Source organism: Hakea prostrata, unplaced genomic scaffold, assembly GCF_041222555.1.
Source record: "Hakea prostrata isolate BN-2017 unplaced genomic scaffold, UWA_Hpros_2 contig_290, whole genome shotgun sequence".
Classification (NCBI taxonomy): domain Eukaryota; kingdom Viridiplantae; phylum Streptophyta; class Magnoliopsida; order Proteales; family Proteaceae; genus Hakea; species Hakea prostrata.
The window spans coordinates 1-17,756 of record NW_028291409.1 but is presented as its reverse complement, the minus strand read 5'-3'; the positions used below and the strand labels follow the sequence as shown (position 1 = coordinate 17,756).

At 36.1% G+C, this 17,756-nt stretch overlaps 1 pseudogene; it reads left to right on the top strand.

The window, feature by feature from the left end:
• Positions 1 to 2,155: 2,155 nt before the first annotated feature.
• LOC148998576 (cytochrome P450 94A2 pseudogene) lies at positions 2,156 to 4,141 on the top strand (annotated as a pseudogene).
• The last annotated feature ends 13,615 nt before the right edge of the window (positions 4,142 to 17,756 follow it).

Here is a 17,756-nt window from a genome sequence, read left to right as displayed (position 1 = left end):
CATTGGTTTGTCCTTGGTTTGTAGATAAAACTTTAAATTTCAATACAAGAACTATTTAAGGTCCTTCAAAATTGATACCATACCAAATTACTGAAACCGTATCTATTAACACCCTTACTTGTAGTACTATATGTGCGAACCTAATCATTCCATCACACCATGTAACCCATCAATTCCCCTATAAATAAGAGGTGAAGTCGTAAGCTATACTCCCCATAAAGCTTTAGGAATTATTTTATCTACAATTGTTTTTTTTGTAATGTCTGAAACTCTCATCCAAGTCTCAAGGAAATCTTTTTTAATATCTAATTTTAATTTTTCCACCTAACTCTACCTATGAAATCTTTTTAAGACGGTGACATTTGTTTAAAAAAATAATTCAATAGTCATTGGTTTGTCCTGGTTTATAGATCAACTTTAAATTTCAATAACAACTATTTAAATAAATTTTTGGACACATGATATCATACAAATAATGGATACTATAGGATAAGTCATAAGATCCCTAAAAAAGAAATTAAATAATGCATAAAATTAGTCCTAAAATAAAGCATGAGTGATATATTATTTTATTCATCGAAACAAAAATCGCTTTAAAAGATCTTTTCCTTAATATTGAAGTTAATTTTTTTTAATGCACCTTTACTTATATATATGTAAGAAATTAAAACTTTACAATCATGTTCCATGGTTGTTTAAATAGGCCAGAGTCAATTTCTAGAACTAATTCTCATTTGAATGTAAAATGATGCCATTAATATTCTCTCTTATATAGGCATGAACACATGATATAGGAGGTGACATCATAAATCTATTTGTTTCAGTTTTAGAAGGTGCATGTAAACTTTAATACGGCATGATTTTTTTTTTTCTTTCTTTTTAATGGCTATAAGACTCACAACATTTGTTTTTTGGGTAGAAAACTATAGACTTACAACATTGATAGAAGCATAATTAATTATAATATTTATGTATTTGAATGAAATATTATATAAGAGCCTAATAAGATTTTAAGTGTACAATTTAGGGTTTTGGTTGAGAGCTTATAATGCTAAATATGATTGTATAAGGTAAAGTCTTTAGCTCATGGAGATTCGAACTCTTTGTCATTTACCAACTAAGGCAACCTTAGTGTAAAATTATATATTTAAATTTTCATTAACACAATGTACCCGACTTGACCTCATGTAAAGCTGGTTGGATGAGTCAGATCTCGCCGTTGATCTCAATCGATATTGATCCAACAGATAGATCCAGTTCGAGATTGCAAACCATAGTATCAGGGGTATTAGATGTAATTTTCAGAACTTTAATCGATCTTGATCCAACGCTTTCATATAGGAGGTCAGAGTTCGAATCCTCTTGGGGATTAATTATATAAAAAGCGCATTGAGAATGTAGTCATGATGCGCGCAAGTTGCCCAAATGAACCTCAAATCCAAAAATAAAACGAAATAATTTTTAACTTTTTATTTGTAATGTTTAAAAAAGTCAATCACAACAGGTAATCATTCAAACCAACATTACCCTATTATTGCCAAATGCCCCGCTTGAGGGATTTCACATCCTCTGCAATGGTAGTTAAGAGTCCGGATCAGCGATCCCAACGCTTCCTGACCACAAAAATCAGTGGGGCCCACGGTGAAAAACATTTTTTGGAAAAAATAAATTTTTTTTCCATCAGTGGGACCCACTGGTTTTTGTGGTTAGGAAGCCATCAGGGAGCACTCTAATGGGAAGATGATCCGGATTCGGTAGTTAATTATCCAAGTGTCGAATTTGGAATTTAATTAAAATTAATTCTAATAAATTCTTAAATTAAATATCAAGAATAAGAAAGATTAGGCAAAATTTTAGAAATTTATTAGATTAAATTATTAATTAGGTTTTAATCGTGACAGTTGGAAATTGATAGAAAATTGACGTGCACCCGCTGACTTGGGGCGAACCTATATCATGTCCATTTTTGACAAGGAAATGAACCATGTAGAATTATAACACTACATCAAATGGTTGAAATCCATTTATAAGTGATATCAATCAACTAATAAATTTCCAGCGTAGGGCCTCGTGTCGACCACGAAAACCCCACCCTATCCTTTATGGAATTCTTGCAGCTTTTTCAACCGCGCATCAGATTTGCTTGTCTACTCGCTTATAAAAGGGAATGTTGACACCACTGAAACAGGGCAAAGCAGACCTGCTTGTTTCCCAGATCAATCAGTTAAACCCATCAGGTCCACCATGGGAGTACTGCTAAAGCTTGATTTCTTCCCCGTTCTTCTCTTTGTTCTACCCTTTCTCTTCTTATTTATCAAGAACTTTTATCTTTCAAAGAAGAAATCCTCAGTTTCTTCTCAAAACGGCCAACTACCTAGAGTTTATCCCCTGGTTGGCTCTTCATTTACAATAGCTGCAAATCATGAGCGATTCAACCAGTGGGCAACAGAGCTTCTTCAAAATTCACCTGATGGAAACGTTCTCCTTCATCGTCCTCTTGGCCATCTTCAGCTCATAACCATTAATCCTGCCAATGTCCAACACATCCTCAAAAACCAATTCTCCAAATACCCAAAAGGTGATTTCTTCCGAGACACCCTCTTTGATTTCCTTGGCGATGGCATCTTCAACGCAGATGCGGATAACTGGAGGTTTCAGAGGCAAATGTCAAGTCATGAATTCAACACCAAATCTCTCCGAAAATTCATCGAAACAGTCGTAGAAGACGAGCTCTCTAACCGTCTCCTTCCTCTGCTTTCTGATGCTGCTGCCAAAAACACAGTGTTTGATCTACAAGACATCCTTCAGAGATTTGCATTTGATAACATCTGCAAAATTTCTTTTGGGTTCGACCCAGAATGCCTCTCGACCTCATTCCCACAACCCGTATCGGAATTTGCCGATGCATTTGAAGAAGCAACTCGATTAAGCAGTGCGAGATTCAATTCGATATTCCCACCAGTGTATAAGCTGAAAAGGGCACTTAATCTTGGGTCAGAGAGAAAGCTACGCGAAGCAATTGCAATCGTCAAAGAATACGCAACCAATGTCGTTAGACAAAAGAAACAATCTTCGTTGAAATCAGAAGATCTCCTCTCCAAATTGTTGAGTTCTGGTCAAACTGACGAACGTTTCGTCACAGATATTGTTATTAGCTTCATCGTAGCAGGTCGGGATACTACATCGGCAGCCTTGACATGGTTCTTTTGGTTAGTTTCGAACAACCCAGATGTGGAAGCAGAGTTAATGAAGGAGATAAGGGAGATGCCAGAAACACTTGCATATGAAGAGGTGAAGCATGTCGTTTACATCCATGCATCTCTATGTGAGGCCATGCGTCTATACCCACCTGTCCCAATTGATAGCAAGTTTGCAGCAACTGAAGACGTTCTACCAGATGGGACTGTTGTGAAGAAAGGCACGGGACTTACATATATGCCTTATGCAATGGGAAGAGCAGAGAGCATCTGGGGTAAAGATTGGCCGGAATTTCGGCCTGACAGGTGGCTGGAGATGGAGGAGGAAGATTCTGAAAAGCGGAAGTTCGTGGGAAAGGATCCTTACACATATCCAGTGTTCCAAGCAGGTCCAAGGGTGTGTTTAGGGAAGGAGATGGCTTTCTTGCAGATGCAGAGGTTGGTTGTTGGAATTATGAAAGATTATCGGGTGGTGACGGCTGAGAAGAATTTTGATCCGTTTTTCACTTCTTACTTGTCTTCCAAAATGAAGGGAGGTTATCCAGTGAGAGTTGAACGCAGGAACCAGTAAGGTCTGGTTGTGGAAGCTGTTGGTGGTGCCGTGGTGGTTGCTGGCGGCTGCTGGCGGTGGGGATTATATGTGCATTAATTACTGATTCACTGTTTCATGTTATGGATAATGTGTGTATCTAGTCAGTATTCCAGGAAGTTGCAGAGTTATACATCACAGTAGGTCATAAGAAAACGAAATAATAACCTACATGGTTTAAACCTGTAATCTAGTTTCTTATCAAATTATGTATTGCACTAGTAAATTTTCCTTTTAGGGTTTATTATGTATACATAAGTTGAATCAGGTGAAGCAGTTTTCTGATGGGTTGCTTCAGGAAATATTGTTTGGGTATTCTACTGTAAAATGCATGGTTCACGGTTCACCACATCATTAGAAGTAGACACCTTGGTTTGATCCATGATATCTTGCTTGTGTTATGCGCATGACACGCTTGAATGAAATCGTTGGTAAGTTGGATTGAAATTAGGGTCGTTGAAAATGTTTGATCCATGCCATCGGATCGGATAACGGTAATACCATATGCGCATTCTATTATATTCAGATAGATTCAATCAGACTCGGATAATAATCAGATAATTATTTTCTTTAATATATTCTTCTAAATGGGTATGAATACCTATTAAATACAAGTTTTCGACCACCTGTTGACATTTTACCATTTTATTTGTAAGGGTTAGGTTTAAAATTTAAGAATTTAGTAATTTTAGTATTTATTTAGTAGAGAATCTAGAAAAATAGTCGCATATCTCAAGTAAAAGGTCTATAAAAATAAGAAAACAAATTCAAATAAATAACTTAATCGGATAATTTTATCGGACGGATAATAATCGTACGAAAGGGATATAGTGGTATACCGTATTCATATCCTATTAGTAATCAGACGGATTCAGATACCTCTAAACGGATGTTGATGTGAATTCGAAGCGAATTTCGCTTATCCACTTGCACTCTAACTCCAACAAATGTTTTTCCCTTTTGGGTAAACATTCCCACTGAATTATGATCTATGTTGATCTTGCATGACTTGGATATGGGTCCAGAAAAAACTTTTTTCTTTCTAATTAATGAGCTTGCATGACAGAGTGGTATGACTACAGCTAGTTTTTGGTATATATCGTTTTCCTGTAAATTACCACCATAATAGAAAGCTATTAGATCCACAAAGTAAACTGACTTGTAAGGGTATGGTTTCCTTCTAATATTATGCATTCTTCAAGGTTTGGAGAAGCTCTTAAAAGGACATCCGAATCGAATCCAATCCCTTTAGGTGAGAAGCTTTGGTCACAAAGATATTCAAACTCTTGATTTTTTATTTATATCACTTACTTCTTTTTGGGCCCTTGACTATTCAAATTTGAAAAGTTATTACTTATTATAATGCTATCTACAGTTAAGGGTGTCAATTGTGTACTGAAACCGTTTAACTGTATTGAACCGCGCCGTCTAAAATCGTATCGTACTGTACCGTTCAAAATTCGGTATGATACGTACCTAAATCCTAACCTTTGATTCGAATTGGAAAAATCTGATGGTTGAAGTTCATCTTCTTCAAGAAAGACATCCCATTTGCCTATAATAGTAAGTTTTAACTTTTGGAAGAGGTAAGCCAGGCATTTACTATTGCAACTACCCTAAAACACTGATATTCTTTAGGCATTTACTATTCTTTACGAGGACTTGTGTTATCCAAACTCTAACTTTACTATCGGAGGTGGTTTCCTGTCCCTAAAGGCAGTTTACTCTTCCTGTTTTTCTTATCCACAAATCCCTGGTTCGAGACATCTTTGCACCAAATTGGTGTTGGAAGACTTTTGAATTTGGACTAACAGTTTTAACTTTAATTTCAAAACATGTGAAATTATTTACTTAAAAAAACTCATTTTCTCTGAATAAACATGACATTAATTTCCTATCACGTAGAAAAATAAAATCAGGTCAAAGTCTAGTAAGTATAGCTCACTCTTTTTCAGAATGGGCGTTGGTGACCATTGCGACTATTATTAATGCATCCATTGTTGATGGGAATCTGGTCCCCCTAAGGACTGAGACATTGCATGTTAAGTTGTTTGACTTTTGAATGTTACGTTTAATTTATTCGAATTTTGTGGTATGTTCGTAATTTGGTGGTCTTGGCTGCTTGACTTGATTTTTCTTGTTCTGGGTCGCACTGAATAAAAAGTTCGAATATTGCGTAACGGGGGAGCTAGATCGCCGTTACTGCATCCCTCTTTTTATTTATCAAAAAAAAAAATATTAATTTCTTTTCTTTATTTTCTTCGGTTTTGCAATTTACTAAGATTATCTATTAAAGAAAAACTGTTCTTGGTTGACAATGGGAAATCTATCAGCTACCAATTAAACTGGTCAGCATGAGTTTTCCCTTCTCCTATCAATGAAGTTTTTTTATTTTTTTTATTTTTTTATTTTTATATTTTATGATTTATCCTTTATAATTTTTAAAATAGAGAATTACTATTGTTTTCTATACTATAGTTTAATTATTATTTTATTTCTATATTTTTTTGAAATTATTAATTTAACTTTAAATTTTACCTGTAATTACTGTTACCTTCCACCATTAACTCAGTTAGTTCAGTGATGATACAACTTTTATTTATTTAAAAATCCTACAATCTTATTCTACTTATTTACACTTTATATTAACACATTATTATATTAATATTTAGGAAAAAAAAATCCTAATTTGGTAACTTCTTATTTTTTAATTTTTTTTATATTTACTTTTTAATTTGGTGTTATTTTTTAATTTTTATTATTTACTTTCTAATTTGATGTTATCAATTTTAAGAAGTTCCTACTTCCATTAGGTTTTCCTTTATTTATTATCTAATATGGTGTTATTAGTTAGGAAGTTCATTTTCTTAACCAAAAAAAAGTAATTTAGGTAGTATTTTTTGGAATTCAAAATAATAAGAATACAACTTAAAAAATTGGTACTTTGATATGATTTTTGTTTTTTGAAATGTAGATAGTATTGTTTTTTGACTTTTTAATTTTAAAAGAACAAAATAAACATTAAACATTTAATTGTAACGGTCTCTTAACATTGTTAGAACTGACGGGACAATAATAATTTCATAAAGAGCAAAGTCTTTTTAATGATTAAGCTATAGTATAAGAGACAAGGACAGTTATCCCTTTTTGAAATTACTTATCCAATCATATGTTTTGTCTATTTTTATTATTTCTCTCTTGCTATTAAAAACCATCTCTTAGTTGGTGATGTGGTATCTTTCTTATTTTAATACACCTAATGAAGTTGTGGTTAGTATTGATTGACTTCTAGTTAAGCTTACTTTTCTTCCATTAGTAAATAATAGGTGAAATAGCTACCTCTTGTGATTTTTCTCCAAGAAGAAGTTAGACACTAGAGACCATAGTTTGTTTATAATTCAGTAATGAGGGTTAAAAGTGTTTATATTAATTTTTAAATATCTTTCATTTTAATGAAGAGTGAATGAACATTTTGCCTTAACACTTCGTACGCTAATACTTAACAGTCACCCAACACCCTCTGAAGCGAGGGGACAATAGTAATATCATGATTCAATATGTAATTTTACTATAATACAAGGAAACATCGGTAATTATTTCAAATTAATTATCATGTCGCTCTTTGTGTTTTTTTTTGGTTTGGCTAGAAAAATATTATATCTTTTTACACCTTACTTATCACTCCTTGTTATTGTTCTGGTTGTTCTTCAACCTCGACGACGAAAAGAAGGCATACAACAACTAAAACAATAAGAAGGAAGCCTCCGGCTGGGGAGAAGTTGAGGTTGAGAGCAGGAACTTAGGGTTTTCTGGGGTTGGAGAACTTGTCTTCGAGTCCAAGGAAAAAGAAGAAGAAGGTTTGGGAATTTGGATTTGGGTCGGTAGATTTAGGACTTGATTTTGTAAATTTGAAAACTTTAAAATCTTTAGATGTAAATTTTTTATATATTTACATATATACCCCCACACTTTCTTTTACGGCCGTTTGATTTAGTTTTGACTACGTGACCAAGTCCTAATCATTGGCAGCAAAATCCTTCAAAGTGGGCGTTCCTGAATGCCACAATTAAGGCCAACGGTATTGATGGGAGTTTAGACCTACTGGAGAATCAGACAATGTGCATTTCAAGTTGTTTGACTTTTTCAATGTTGTGTTTTGCTTGAATTTTGTGGTCTGTTCAAAATTTTGTGGTCTTGGCTACTTGACTTCCTAGGTTACTTTTCTTACGCTGGGTTCTCTTTATGAGAATAGCTTAAGGCGTGTTTGGTAATTTTCTTAAAAAAACGTTTTTAGTGTTCTTCTATTCTCTGGGAACGAACGGATTAGAGGCATAAACGATTTGTTATTCTATTCTTTAAGAACTGACCAGTCAGAGGAGTAGTCTGAAAAGTGTTTTTTGCAGAACATCAAAAAAATGTTTTTATCAAAAGAATAGAAACGAAAATGATAAAACTGGTTTCGATCGAAACCTTTGAACAAGTTTATCAGGTGCCATTTTATTTTAATAGTATTCTTGAAAATAATTTTAGAAAGAAATTATCAAATGCCCATTTCCAAGCAATTTAAAGTTTTGCAATTAGATAAGATTACCTATTAAAATATAAAAAAAATAGTTGTTCTTGGTTGACAATTGGAAATCTATCCATGTACCTATAGCTAGCTAGTAGCTACTGAGAGCTACTTAGCATGAGTTGACCCCACTTCTTTGAACACTGTTTTGTAGCCTTTTTGATTTTTTTTCTTTCTTTATTTATGCTATCTTATCTTTTGGTTTCCATGGTATGATAGAGGCTGGTATTTTTTCTTCTCCTAACAAAAAATTCAAACGTTAGGAATTGTGACATGGTATTGGCATGTAGACGGTTCTACTTGACATAATTAACCCCCATCTAGTATTCTTTCATATTCAATCCTTAGGTAGAAGATCACTTATTTTTTACCTACATCTCGCTAGAAACCTCCCGCCACCCTTACCAAAAACCACCCCACCTCTTCCCCTTACCAGTGACCATCGCCCCACCTTTCCCTACAAAGCCAAACTAAATTTGGGGATTTCCGTAGTAAACGGAAAAGCAATTTCTTGCCCAAATGGTTGCGAAAATACTGTAATCTACTTTAGTATAGCTCATTATACCCTTGTGACCAAGGGTTACAGATTTGGATTTCAACCGAAGAAAAAATTTCGGGTATGATTCTTGATGTTCTATAGTGACTTCGATGGTATAAACACGCTGCATATGTCTCTTTCACCGGGATTTTCTCTATTTGCTCTAATAGAAGGATTGGTGGGATCATGGATGTGGGTCTTGGTCTGTATCGTCTTGAAGGATTACAATAGAAGAAGAAGACAAAGAAGAGAGAATGGGAAAAAGAACAAAATAGTAGTTGATGATGTATAGAATCGAATCAGAATATTTGATTATTCTCTCCATCTTCAACTTCATTTTTTTCTTCTTCTTTTTTATGCCTTTTTTTGGATGAATTACTCACTATGCAAAGCTTTTGCATACCTTTTGTTTTGAAATGGGTCAATGCCAGCGAAAATCAATCAACGTTACAAAAAAAAACCCTTGAATCACTTCTGCTTTCAGAATAACAAGTGATTGGATCTCAAAGTCCTAAATCAGAAAGGTTGCTTTGAAAGTGTAAAACGTCTTTTATGCTAAACAAAATGCAAATCTAATCGCGTGTTTTGAGGGTGGTTGCTCGTCTTTGATTGGGGATTTTTTCAAATTAGAGTCGATGATTCTAATACTCAACCACCCTTTCTGTTCTACCCAAAAAATGAAAAAAAAATGCAAATCTAATTGAACCCATAGATTCTTTATTGAAGCTCTTTGTTTTCTTTTGATTGTTGCATTCCTCACCAAGCTCACTTTATCCAATTCTGGATTTAATTGCAGAATTCATTTTATCCCAAAAAACAAAAAAATTGTAGAGTTCCAAACTAAAAAATGGGGGTGGGTGGTAACGAGTAGGGGAGGGGGTGGGGTAGTTTCCGGCGAGGTGGTAGGTAGAAGATGAGTCACCCATCTAAGGTTAGGTATGGAAGGATATTAAATTAGGAGTAATTATATCATTTTACTCTATTGAGGGCAATATGGTCATTTGTCATGTGACTCGACAAAATCTTATATGAAAGTTTAACACTGTACAATTTGTAATTTTGCAAGTGTGTGATCTATAATTTAAGCCACTATAGTGAAGTACCTAGAGTTTAACACCTATTATAGGGTGTAACCTATAAAAAACTCAGACAGATTGTCTTCAGCATACGTCATTAATTAATGGTAATACTTAAAAAAGCCACCTGGTTAGAGGGGGCAAGCACAAATAACTCTTGACTCTTGCGAATGCCGATGGTGATTGATAAAAAGTGACAGGAATTATTAGGTGTAATCAATGTGTAAATTATTAAGAAGATTCAAACTTACTCCAAAATTCAAAAGTTAAATTCAAATGACTTTTTGCCAAAATAAAGTTGTGTTTTAACAACGATTTTTGTTTTATACTATATTTTATTTTGTTAAATATAGTAGAAGGACTAATAGAATGTTGTGCAAGCATTGCTAAGTGATACTAGGGGAAAACTTAATTGCACAACATAAACTTGTGGTCTTGGAAATGTGCCTAACCCCAAAAACTCAAAAAGGTGCAAGGTTAACTATTCCAGGGTAAGATGGTGGAACTTGAAATGAGAGTGCTTGAATTCCTTCACTAATGAAGTAGTCAAATAAGGAAAGTTGATTTAGAAGGGAAAACTAATGCGACGTCGAATGAGATGGCTATGTGTATCAAGAAGGTGGCTACAGATTTCCTAGTTGAATCAAAAGGAAAATTCCATTCTTATAGAGAGACTTAGTGGTGGGATAATGATGTTTATGTTTAACACATGGCAAAAAACTAAAGATGTTGATGATCTTCAAAGATATAGATTGGCTAGAAATGAAGGTAAGAAAATTGAGAGAAAATCAATGGAGAAGAAATATGAAAAGTTTACAATAAGTTGACATGAAAGAAGGGGAAAAATCTACTTATAAGATAGCTAAAATAAAGGATAGAAAGAATAGAGATCTTGACCATGTTAGATGTATTAAAAATGGTGATGATAAATTACTTGTATGTGATGAGGACATTAAGAAAAGATGGGAAATCTATTTCTCTAGTCTACTAAACGAGCATGCTTCAAGCACCTCTGATTCGGACAATTATACCATTCACCAAGGCACCAATTTTAAAATATATATGTGGAGAATTTTGATGTCCAAAGTAAAAGAAGCACTAAGCAGGATGAAACTAGGCAAGACACAAGGTCCTGATGAAATGCCAATAAAAGTATAGAAGAGCATAGGAACTCGTGGGCTAGTTTTTTTTTTTGGAATCCGAAGAGTTTATATATAGGGTGGGGGGAATATTACTAATATAGGTGTCGTTGGATAGGTGCGAACCCAGGACCTCCCCGTGGGAGGTTGGGCTTTTAACTCGCTCGTTGACTAGTTTGTTTGACTAAGTTGTTTAATAAGATTATGAGCACAAGGAAAACGCCAAATGAATGGAGGATAAGCATTGTGGTTCTAATTTATAAAAATAAATGAGATATTCAAAGCTGTAATAACTATAGGAGCATTAAACTGATGATCCATACTATGAAATTGTGGGAGAGAGTAATTAAAACCTGTTAATGGTATAAATGGTCATTACATGTATTCCGGTCTAAAACAAGGCTTGAACGGTCCGACCACTTTAGTCTGATAAGAGTGGTTCGACCATGTATCTATGGTAGGACCGACCACGTATCCAAGAGAGCCCGGTCAAAGATGAACTTCTAATACCTATCTATCTTGAAGAAAGGCAAGGCAGGTATAGAACTCTTCATAGAGTTACTTCCCTATCACAATTCATCCTAGAGTCATATTCCGAATATAACTCTATCATCATACTCTATATATACACCTCAGGTAAACATTATGAGGGGAGATAGATATTTTGTGTGATCAATTACTTGAATTCTCTATTGAGTAGTTGAGATCATATCATTGGTATTGACTTGCTCGTCGGAGACGTACCTCGACCATACAAGGTCGAGCTCGTATTTTGCAGGTTCGTGACAGAGGAAGGACGAGCGAGATTTTCGTATCAACAAAACCATTTTGAGACACTTTAACCACAATTACGTAAAAACCAGCTTGAGTTTATGTTGGGAAGATCTACAAAGGAGGTTATTTTACCTAATTAGGAGACTTACGAAAATGTATAGAGAGTGTAAGAAAGACCTTCAGATGATATTATAGACCTAAAAAAAAATTTTATGATAGAGTTCCTAGAGCATTAATTTGGCAAGTATTAGAAAAAAAGAAGTATTGCAAGTAAATATATAGACATAGTTAAGTATATGTATGATGGATTAGTGACAAGTGTAAGAACAAGTAGGGGGACAAAGTAATGAATTCCCAATTACAATTGAGCTATATCAATGATTAATTTTAAGCCCATATTTATTTGCATTTGTAATGGATGAATTGACCAAAGACATTGGAAGACGCAGGTCCCTTGGTAAATGCTTTTTGCTGATGATATTGTGTTGATAGATGAGGCTCCAAGTGGGGATTAGTACAAAGTTAGAATCATGGTGAGCATATTTGGAATCAAAAAGCTTTAAATTAAGTAGAGCGAAGACATAATATCTTGTTTGTAACTTTAATCATGATCGGGCAACCGATGAGGTGGTGAAACTTAATGATAAAGAGGTTCCTCGAGTGATTCTTTTAGATACCTAGGTTCAATCATAAATAAAAGAGGTGGAGAATAAGATGATATTTCCCAAAGAATTAAAATAGAGTGGATGAAGTGGGAAAGGTGCATCAGGGGGTCTTGTGTGATCGGCGTATTTCACTAAAGTTTAAAGTGAAAATTCTAGTGGGACTGCGTATCCCTTTCACCCTCATAATGTACGGTGAGAGTGTTGGACTGCTTAAATGAGGATGCTAAGATGAATGAGTGGCAAAACTAGGAAGGATAAGATAAGGAGATGATCATATTAGAGTTGGTTTGGGAGTTACTCCCATGAATGATAAGCTTTGAAAAAGTGCGGTTGAGATGGCATAACCATGTAATTCAATGGAGATCGATAAATGCCCCTCGTACGTGGAGAAGTGAAATAATCCAGATTGAAGGAACCCGGAAGAGCTAGGGGTAGACTTAAGATAACCTTAAGAGAGGTAGTGAGAAATGATATGCATAGCTTAGGGCCGTGGATCTTGCATGACCTCAAACAAAACTGATTGGAAGGCAGGAATCCATGAGTTGACCTCATTAATTGTGCTTGCCAGTAGAATAACTACCTAGGTAACAGGATCTTTGCTATAAGGTACCTCACCCCCAGTAACTGTAGTAAAAATATAATACTGTCGAATATTCATGTTTACAATTGGAAGCATTTTTTGCTGTAGACCATATTCCAATCAGATGCCCAAGCAAAGCATAACGCAGAAGCTTAAATGAAAAGTAACTAAAAGTGATACTCTTGTCTTTTTCCCTTTTCTTATAGTAAAAAAATGTACCTTGGCATAGTAATCTTTCCAGACTCGCCGAGCGATCTGATGTCCTCCTAAATCGAAGGCTTTGAACTTGATTTCCCCAATACTAAGTTCCTCCGAAGTTGGATTACTGCGTCGGCTGATGCTGTACCAGTCTCTGAATATGATCCAAGAAAAAAAACTTATAAGCAAAGCACAAAGATACATATCTCTGTAAATAAATCAGAAAAAAATATATAGGAGAAAAAGGGAAGAATAGCACAGACCTCATCCTTCAACATATGAAGAAGAGTTGTTTTTCCAGCATTATCAAGCCCTAGAAACAAGATCTTGGCCTCCTTCTGCCAAAGACCGAGGAGATGCCAAGGACACCATAGAACCAATCGACAAGAAACATAACTCCTGACAAGCGTCAAGACCACCCAAGAATCGAGCAAATCACTCAAACTCCACCGCAGATGCTACCAAAATCCTGTAGGAAGAACTACCGGATCGACAAATTGAAGAGCTTCGAAGTTTATCTCGGCTCAATCTGCCGAAAAAAGAACAGAAATTCTAGTAGAATACGATAGAAGTAACCCTAGAAACAATAGAGAACGATTAAGTGAGAAGGAAAGAACTCTGAACTAACGGCGGAACAGGCGGGGCTGTAATACCTCGTACGTCCTTTTTCTCCGTCTGCCTCTGGACACTTCATACGGCGGGCTCGGGCATATATTACATGAGAACATTGCGTTCACACGCCGCGTGTTCCTTAGTGCCACGTGGACTGCTGATGTCGTCATTTTGACTCTCAGATTCTATTCTTTTCGTTTAATAATAATTTTCACCAATATATGTTTATAAAAAATATAATTTTGATTATAGATGGAAAACATGGTTTTGGATTTTCTATTATTCTTTTCGATGGGATGTGCATGCTATCTGTGGTTTCGTCTTTATACACAACTTAGGTCTTTTTTATCAATTCTCATTCTCAATTTTTAATATTTTTTAATATGTTTGGTCTTCATTATGAATTCTATTTTTATTTAAAAAAATAAAAAAATATCAATAATCCATAATAGACTTCTGGTCTATAATTCTGGATTGAATTTCATTCTAGTCCTTTATGCGCAAATCATTTTAAAATACGAAATTAAAATTAAGGGTATAATAGCCACAATATAAAAGGTAAAAACCCTATTGATCCCTCGTTGTTTCCGTCTTACACTGCCGCTCATGGCTTCATTTGCTCCAGATTTTCTCAAACTTTGCTCCTGGCTTCTTCTTTGTTCAGGATCTCTTCTTTATTATTGAGACGGGTTGCCATGGCTTCTCCTTTATTCATTCTCTATATGAACATGCAATTTTGTAAATGTGAACCTACAGTGCCAGATGTAAGTTTTTTTCCCTCTTTGTTTTGAAATATGGTTGTTGGAATTTATTGATTTGATTAATAATTTAAATGCCCAAGGGCAATATTGGAAACTCACTATTAGGGCGGTTACAAAATATGGTTATCTATTTTGGTAACCACCGCATTAGTGAGTAGGTAATTGAGTGATTCATTTGAACGAGCGAATCTCTGAAAACGGCGGCTCCATCTCTCTTTCCCTCTCTCTTAGACTCGCAGGCTTAAAAATTTTTCTTTCCTAGTTTTTGATCTTCATTCCATTAATCCACGGCATTTGGGTTGTGGATATTATTCCCTTTCCCAGTGATTGTGGAATCTTGCCGGTAAACCTTTGGCGGTGGAACGAGAACGTGTATCTAGACTTCCGAATACTTCAAGTAAGGGAAAGCGAATCCAGATAAGGAATCTTTCCCCCATCAATTAATTGAATTGAATTACTTTTGATGTATTACCAACATTGGCATCAGAGCCATTGGTTCCCACGTTTTTTTGTTCCTCCCCATTGTTTAATTTTATTGTATGGATCCAATGGGAGGATCAAGGGTTTAATACGAAACCCATGGGAGAATTGATAGGGTTTTTGGAAACCTTTATGTTTTGGGTTCGGATCCGAGTGGGAGGATCCTTGTGAATTTCCCTATTAAAGATTTGCATGAATTGATAATCCATGATGATAATTATTTTTGTTTAATAATTAATGCTGGATTTTTTCATGTATTTTTTGGATGATTTTTGGGTAAAAACGTGTTTTCCGTTTTTTTTGAAAAAAAATTTCGGTTCAAGAAAAATTGAAAAATTGCCGTTTTTTGTCATCCGTGGACCGGCACGGATGAGCCGTCGACTAGACGGTCGTCCGTCTATTAACGAGTGAGTCACGATGACCTAGACGGAATTTCCGTCCCGGAGGCTGTCATCCGTCCGGTCCCGAGAATGCCGGACGGAATTTTCCTGTCGCGTGGCGATTCGGCCATCCGTCCTGGGCATAAAAAAGGCAAACGAATTGTGCTGGCGGACGGCGGTCCGTCTGGAGATGGATTTTTTGGATATTGGTCTGTCCGATTCAGAATGTGTTTCTAACTTACTGGACACCAATGGCCCGACAATCTTGTGTGATGTTTGGGCATTGAGGGCCTATTGGGGCCTAGTGGGAGCTAATGAGGTAGAAGTGTTACTGTGTGAACCACCTCATAGCTTTAACATGATTGCATGTTTTATTTTAATAAAACTATTTTATTTTGGGTCTATCAATCATGTTTCTTGCACGGAATGAAACTAGTGTATAAGTCTATGTGGGTTTGCATGAGAATTTGATTGAATGTTTGTTAGCATCTCTTTTGGTTTAAATGCTTATCCCATAGGTTGACTATGCTAGTGTGATTTGTTGTTGCTTGAGTTGTGTTTTATGCTAGAATAGTTGAACTCATCCTAGTATGTAATGTCTCTAGAATAAATGGCTGCTACCAAGAGCATTGTTGCTAACTTCGCGAAAGGAGATAAACCGAATGAGAGGTATTATGACCTTTGGCACCGAAAGGTGCACATATCTCCTAGAAGAATAGAACATGCCAAAACCGGTAAACCAGACCATGTCCCCACCTGAGGAAGGTACCACCTGCCCCAAGATATGAGGAACCTTGAGCTTCACAATGCCTGGAAGAGGAAAGACCGGTAGCAGGGATTACAATCCCGAGCTCCATGAAGGATGACCTGATGCTTCGATTTGAGAAGCATAGGACTGCAAAGTCTTTGTAGGAGGCTGCGGAGTTCCGGGGTATGGAGGGACCCTTCCACCACAAGAGGGTGCCAGCTCGGACTCACCTTTGACGGTTATAAGATGCGCCGGTCACACCATGAGGGGCAGCATATAACCATCAGTGTCCAACATGATTAGTGAGTTGAGCGAATGTGGGCGCCTAAAGACGATGAGGAGCAAGTCTCTGCATTCCCATTAGGTCATTGCCTAAGTCTTTGGAGCATGAAGATCTTCTGACTCATGTTGATGAGGTCAAGACATTTGATCAAGCCGCCAAGCGCCTTGAGCTAGAGGAGGATCGGATGTTGGCCGATGTCCTCACATTGAAATAGTTGTCTGCTGAAGCAAGCACTCGTAAGGGTGCAGGCTCAAGCGCAAGAAGGAGAGAGCTCAACCTCGGTGGTCTAGGCAAAGTAATAAGAGGTGGGAACAGAAACAAGAGTGGTTTATGGAGACATGGTTTTAGAGTTGTATTTGAAAACAATTCTTTGGTTTTGTATCTAGGTGATACGCTTTATGGTTATGGTTTTCTTCTGAATGGTTTCATTGTATTGGATACAATTGATTATTCATTTAATTCTAGTAGTGCTTTTGTTTGGCCAAGATACTTGTGTGTATTGTTTCTAATTTGTGGCATGCTAGACTAAGACATATTGGTTTAGATAGGATGAACAAAGTTGGCAAGAGAAGGTCTCTTAGGCCAAGGTTCACTATCCGATTTGTCAACTGGAGTCATGTCTAGCGGGAAAAGCAACTAGAAAACCATTTAAAAGGGCTTTGAGAGCCTCTCTTCCTTTAAAACTTATCCATTCAGATGTGTGTGGACCCATGAATGTGCATACTAGAAAAGGACAGTCATATTTCATCACATTCATAGATGACTATACAAGGTATGGTCACATTTATCTAATTTCTCATAAGTCGAAGCTCTGGAATGTTTAAGAAATTCATGAGCTTGGTTGAGAATCGATTAGATAAAAAGATTAAAACTCTTAGAACGGATAGAGGTAGAGAGTATCTCTCCGATATGTTCAAAGGGTTATGTGATGAAAAGGGATATCTAGACAACTTACTATTCTAGGGACTCCACAAAAAATGGGGGTCTTGGAGGAGGAATAGAACCTTGCTAGACATGGTGAGATCCATGATGGCGCGGGCAAATCTACCCATCTCTTATTGGGGAGATGCTTTGCTACGCTGCCTATATCCTCAACTGAGTTCCAACTAAATCGGGTTCCTTCCACACCATATGAGTTGTGGACCGGAAGGAAGCCAGATTTGAGT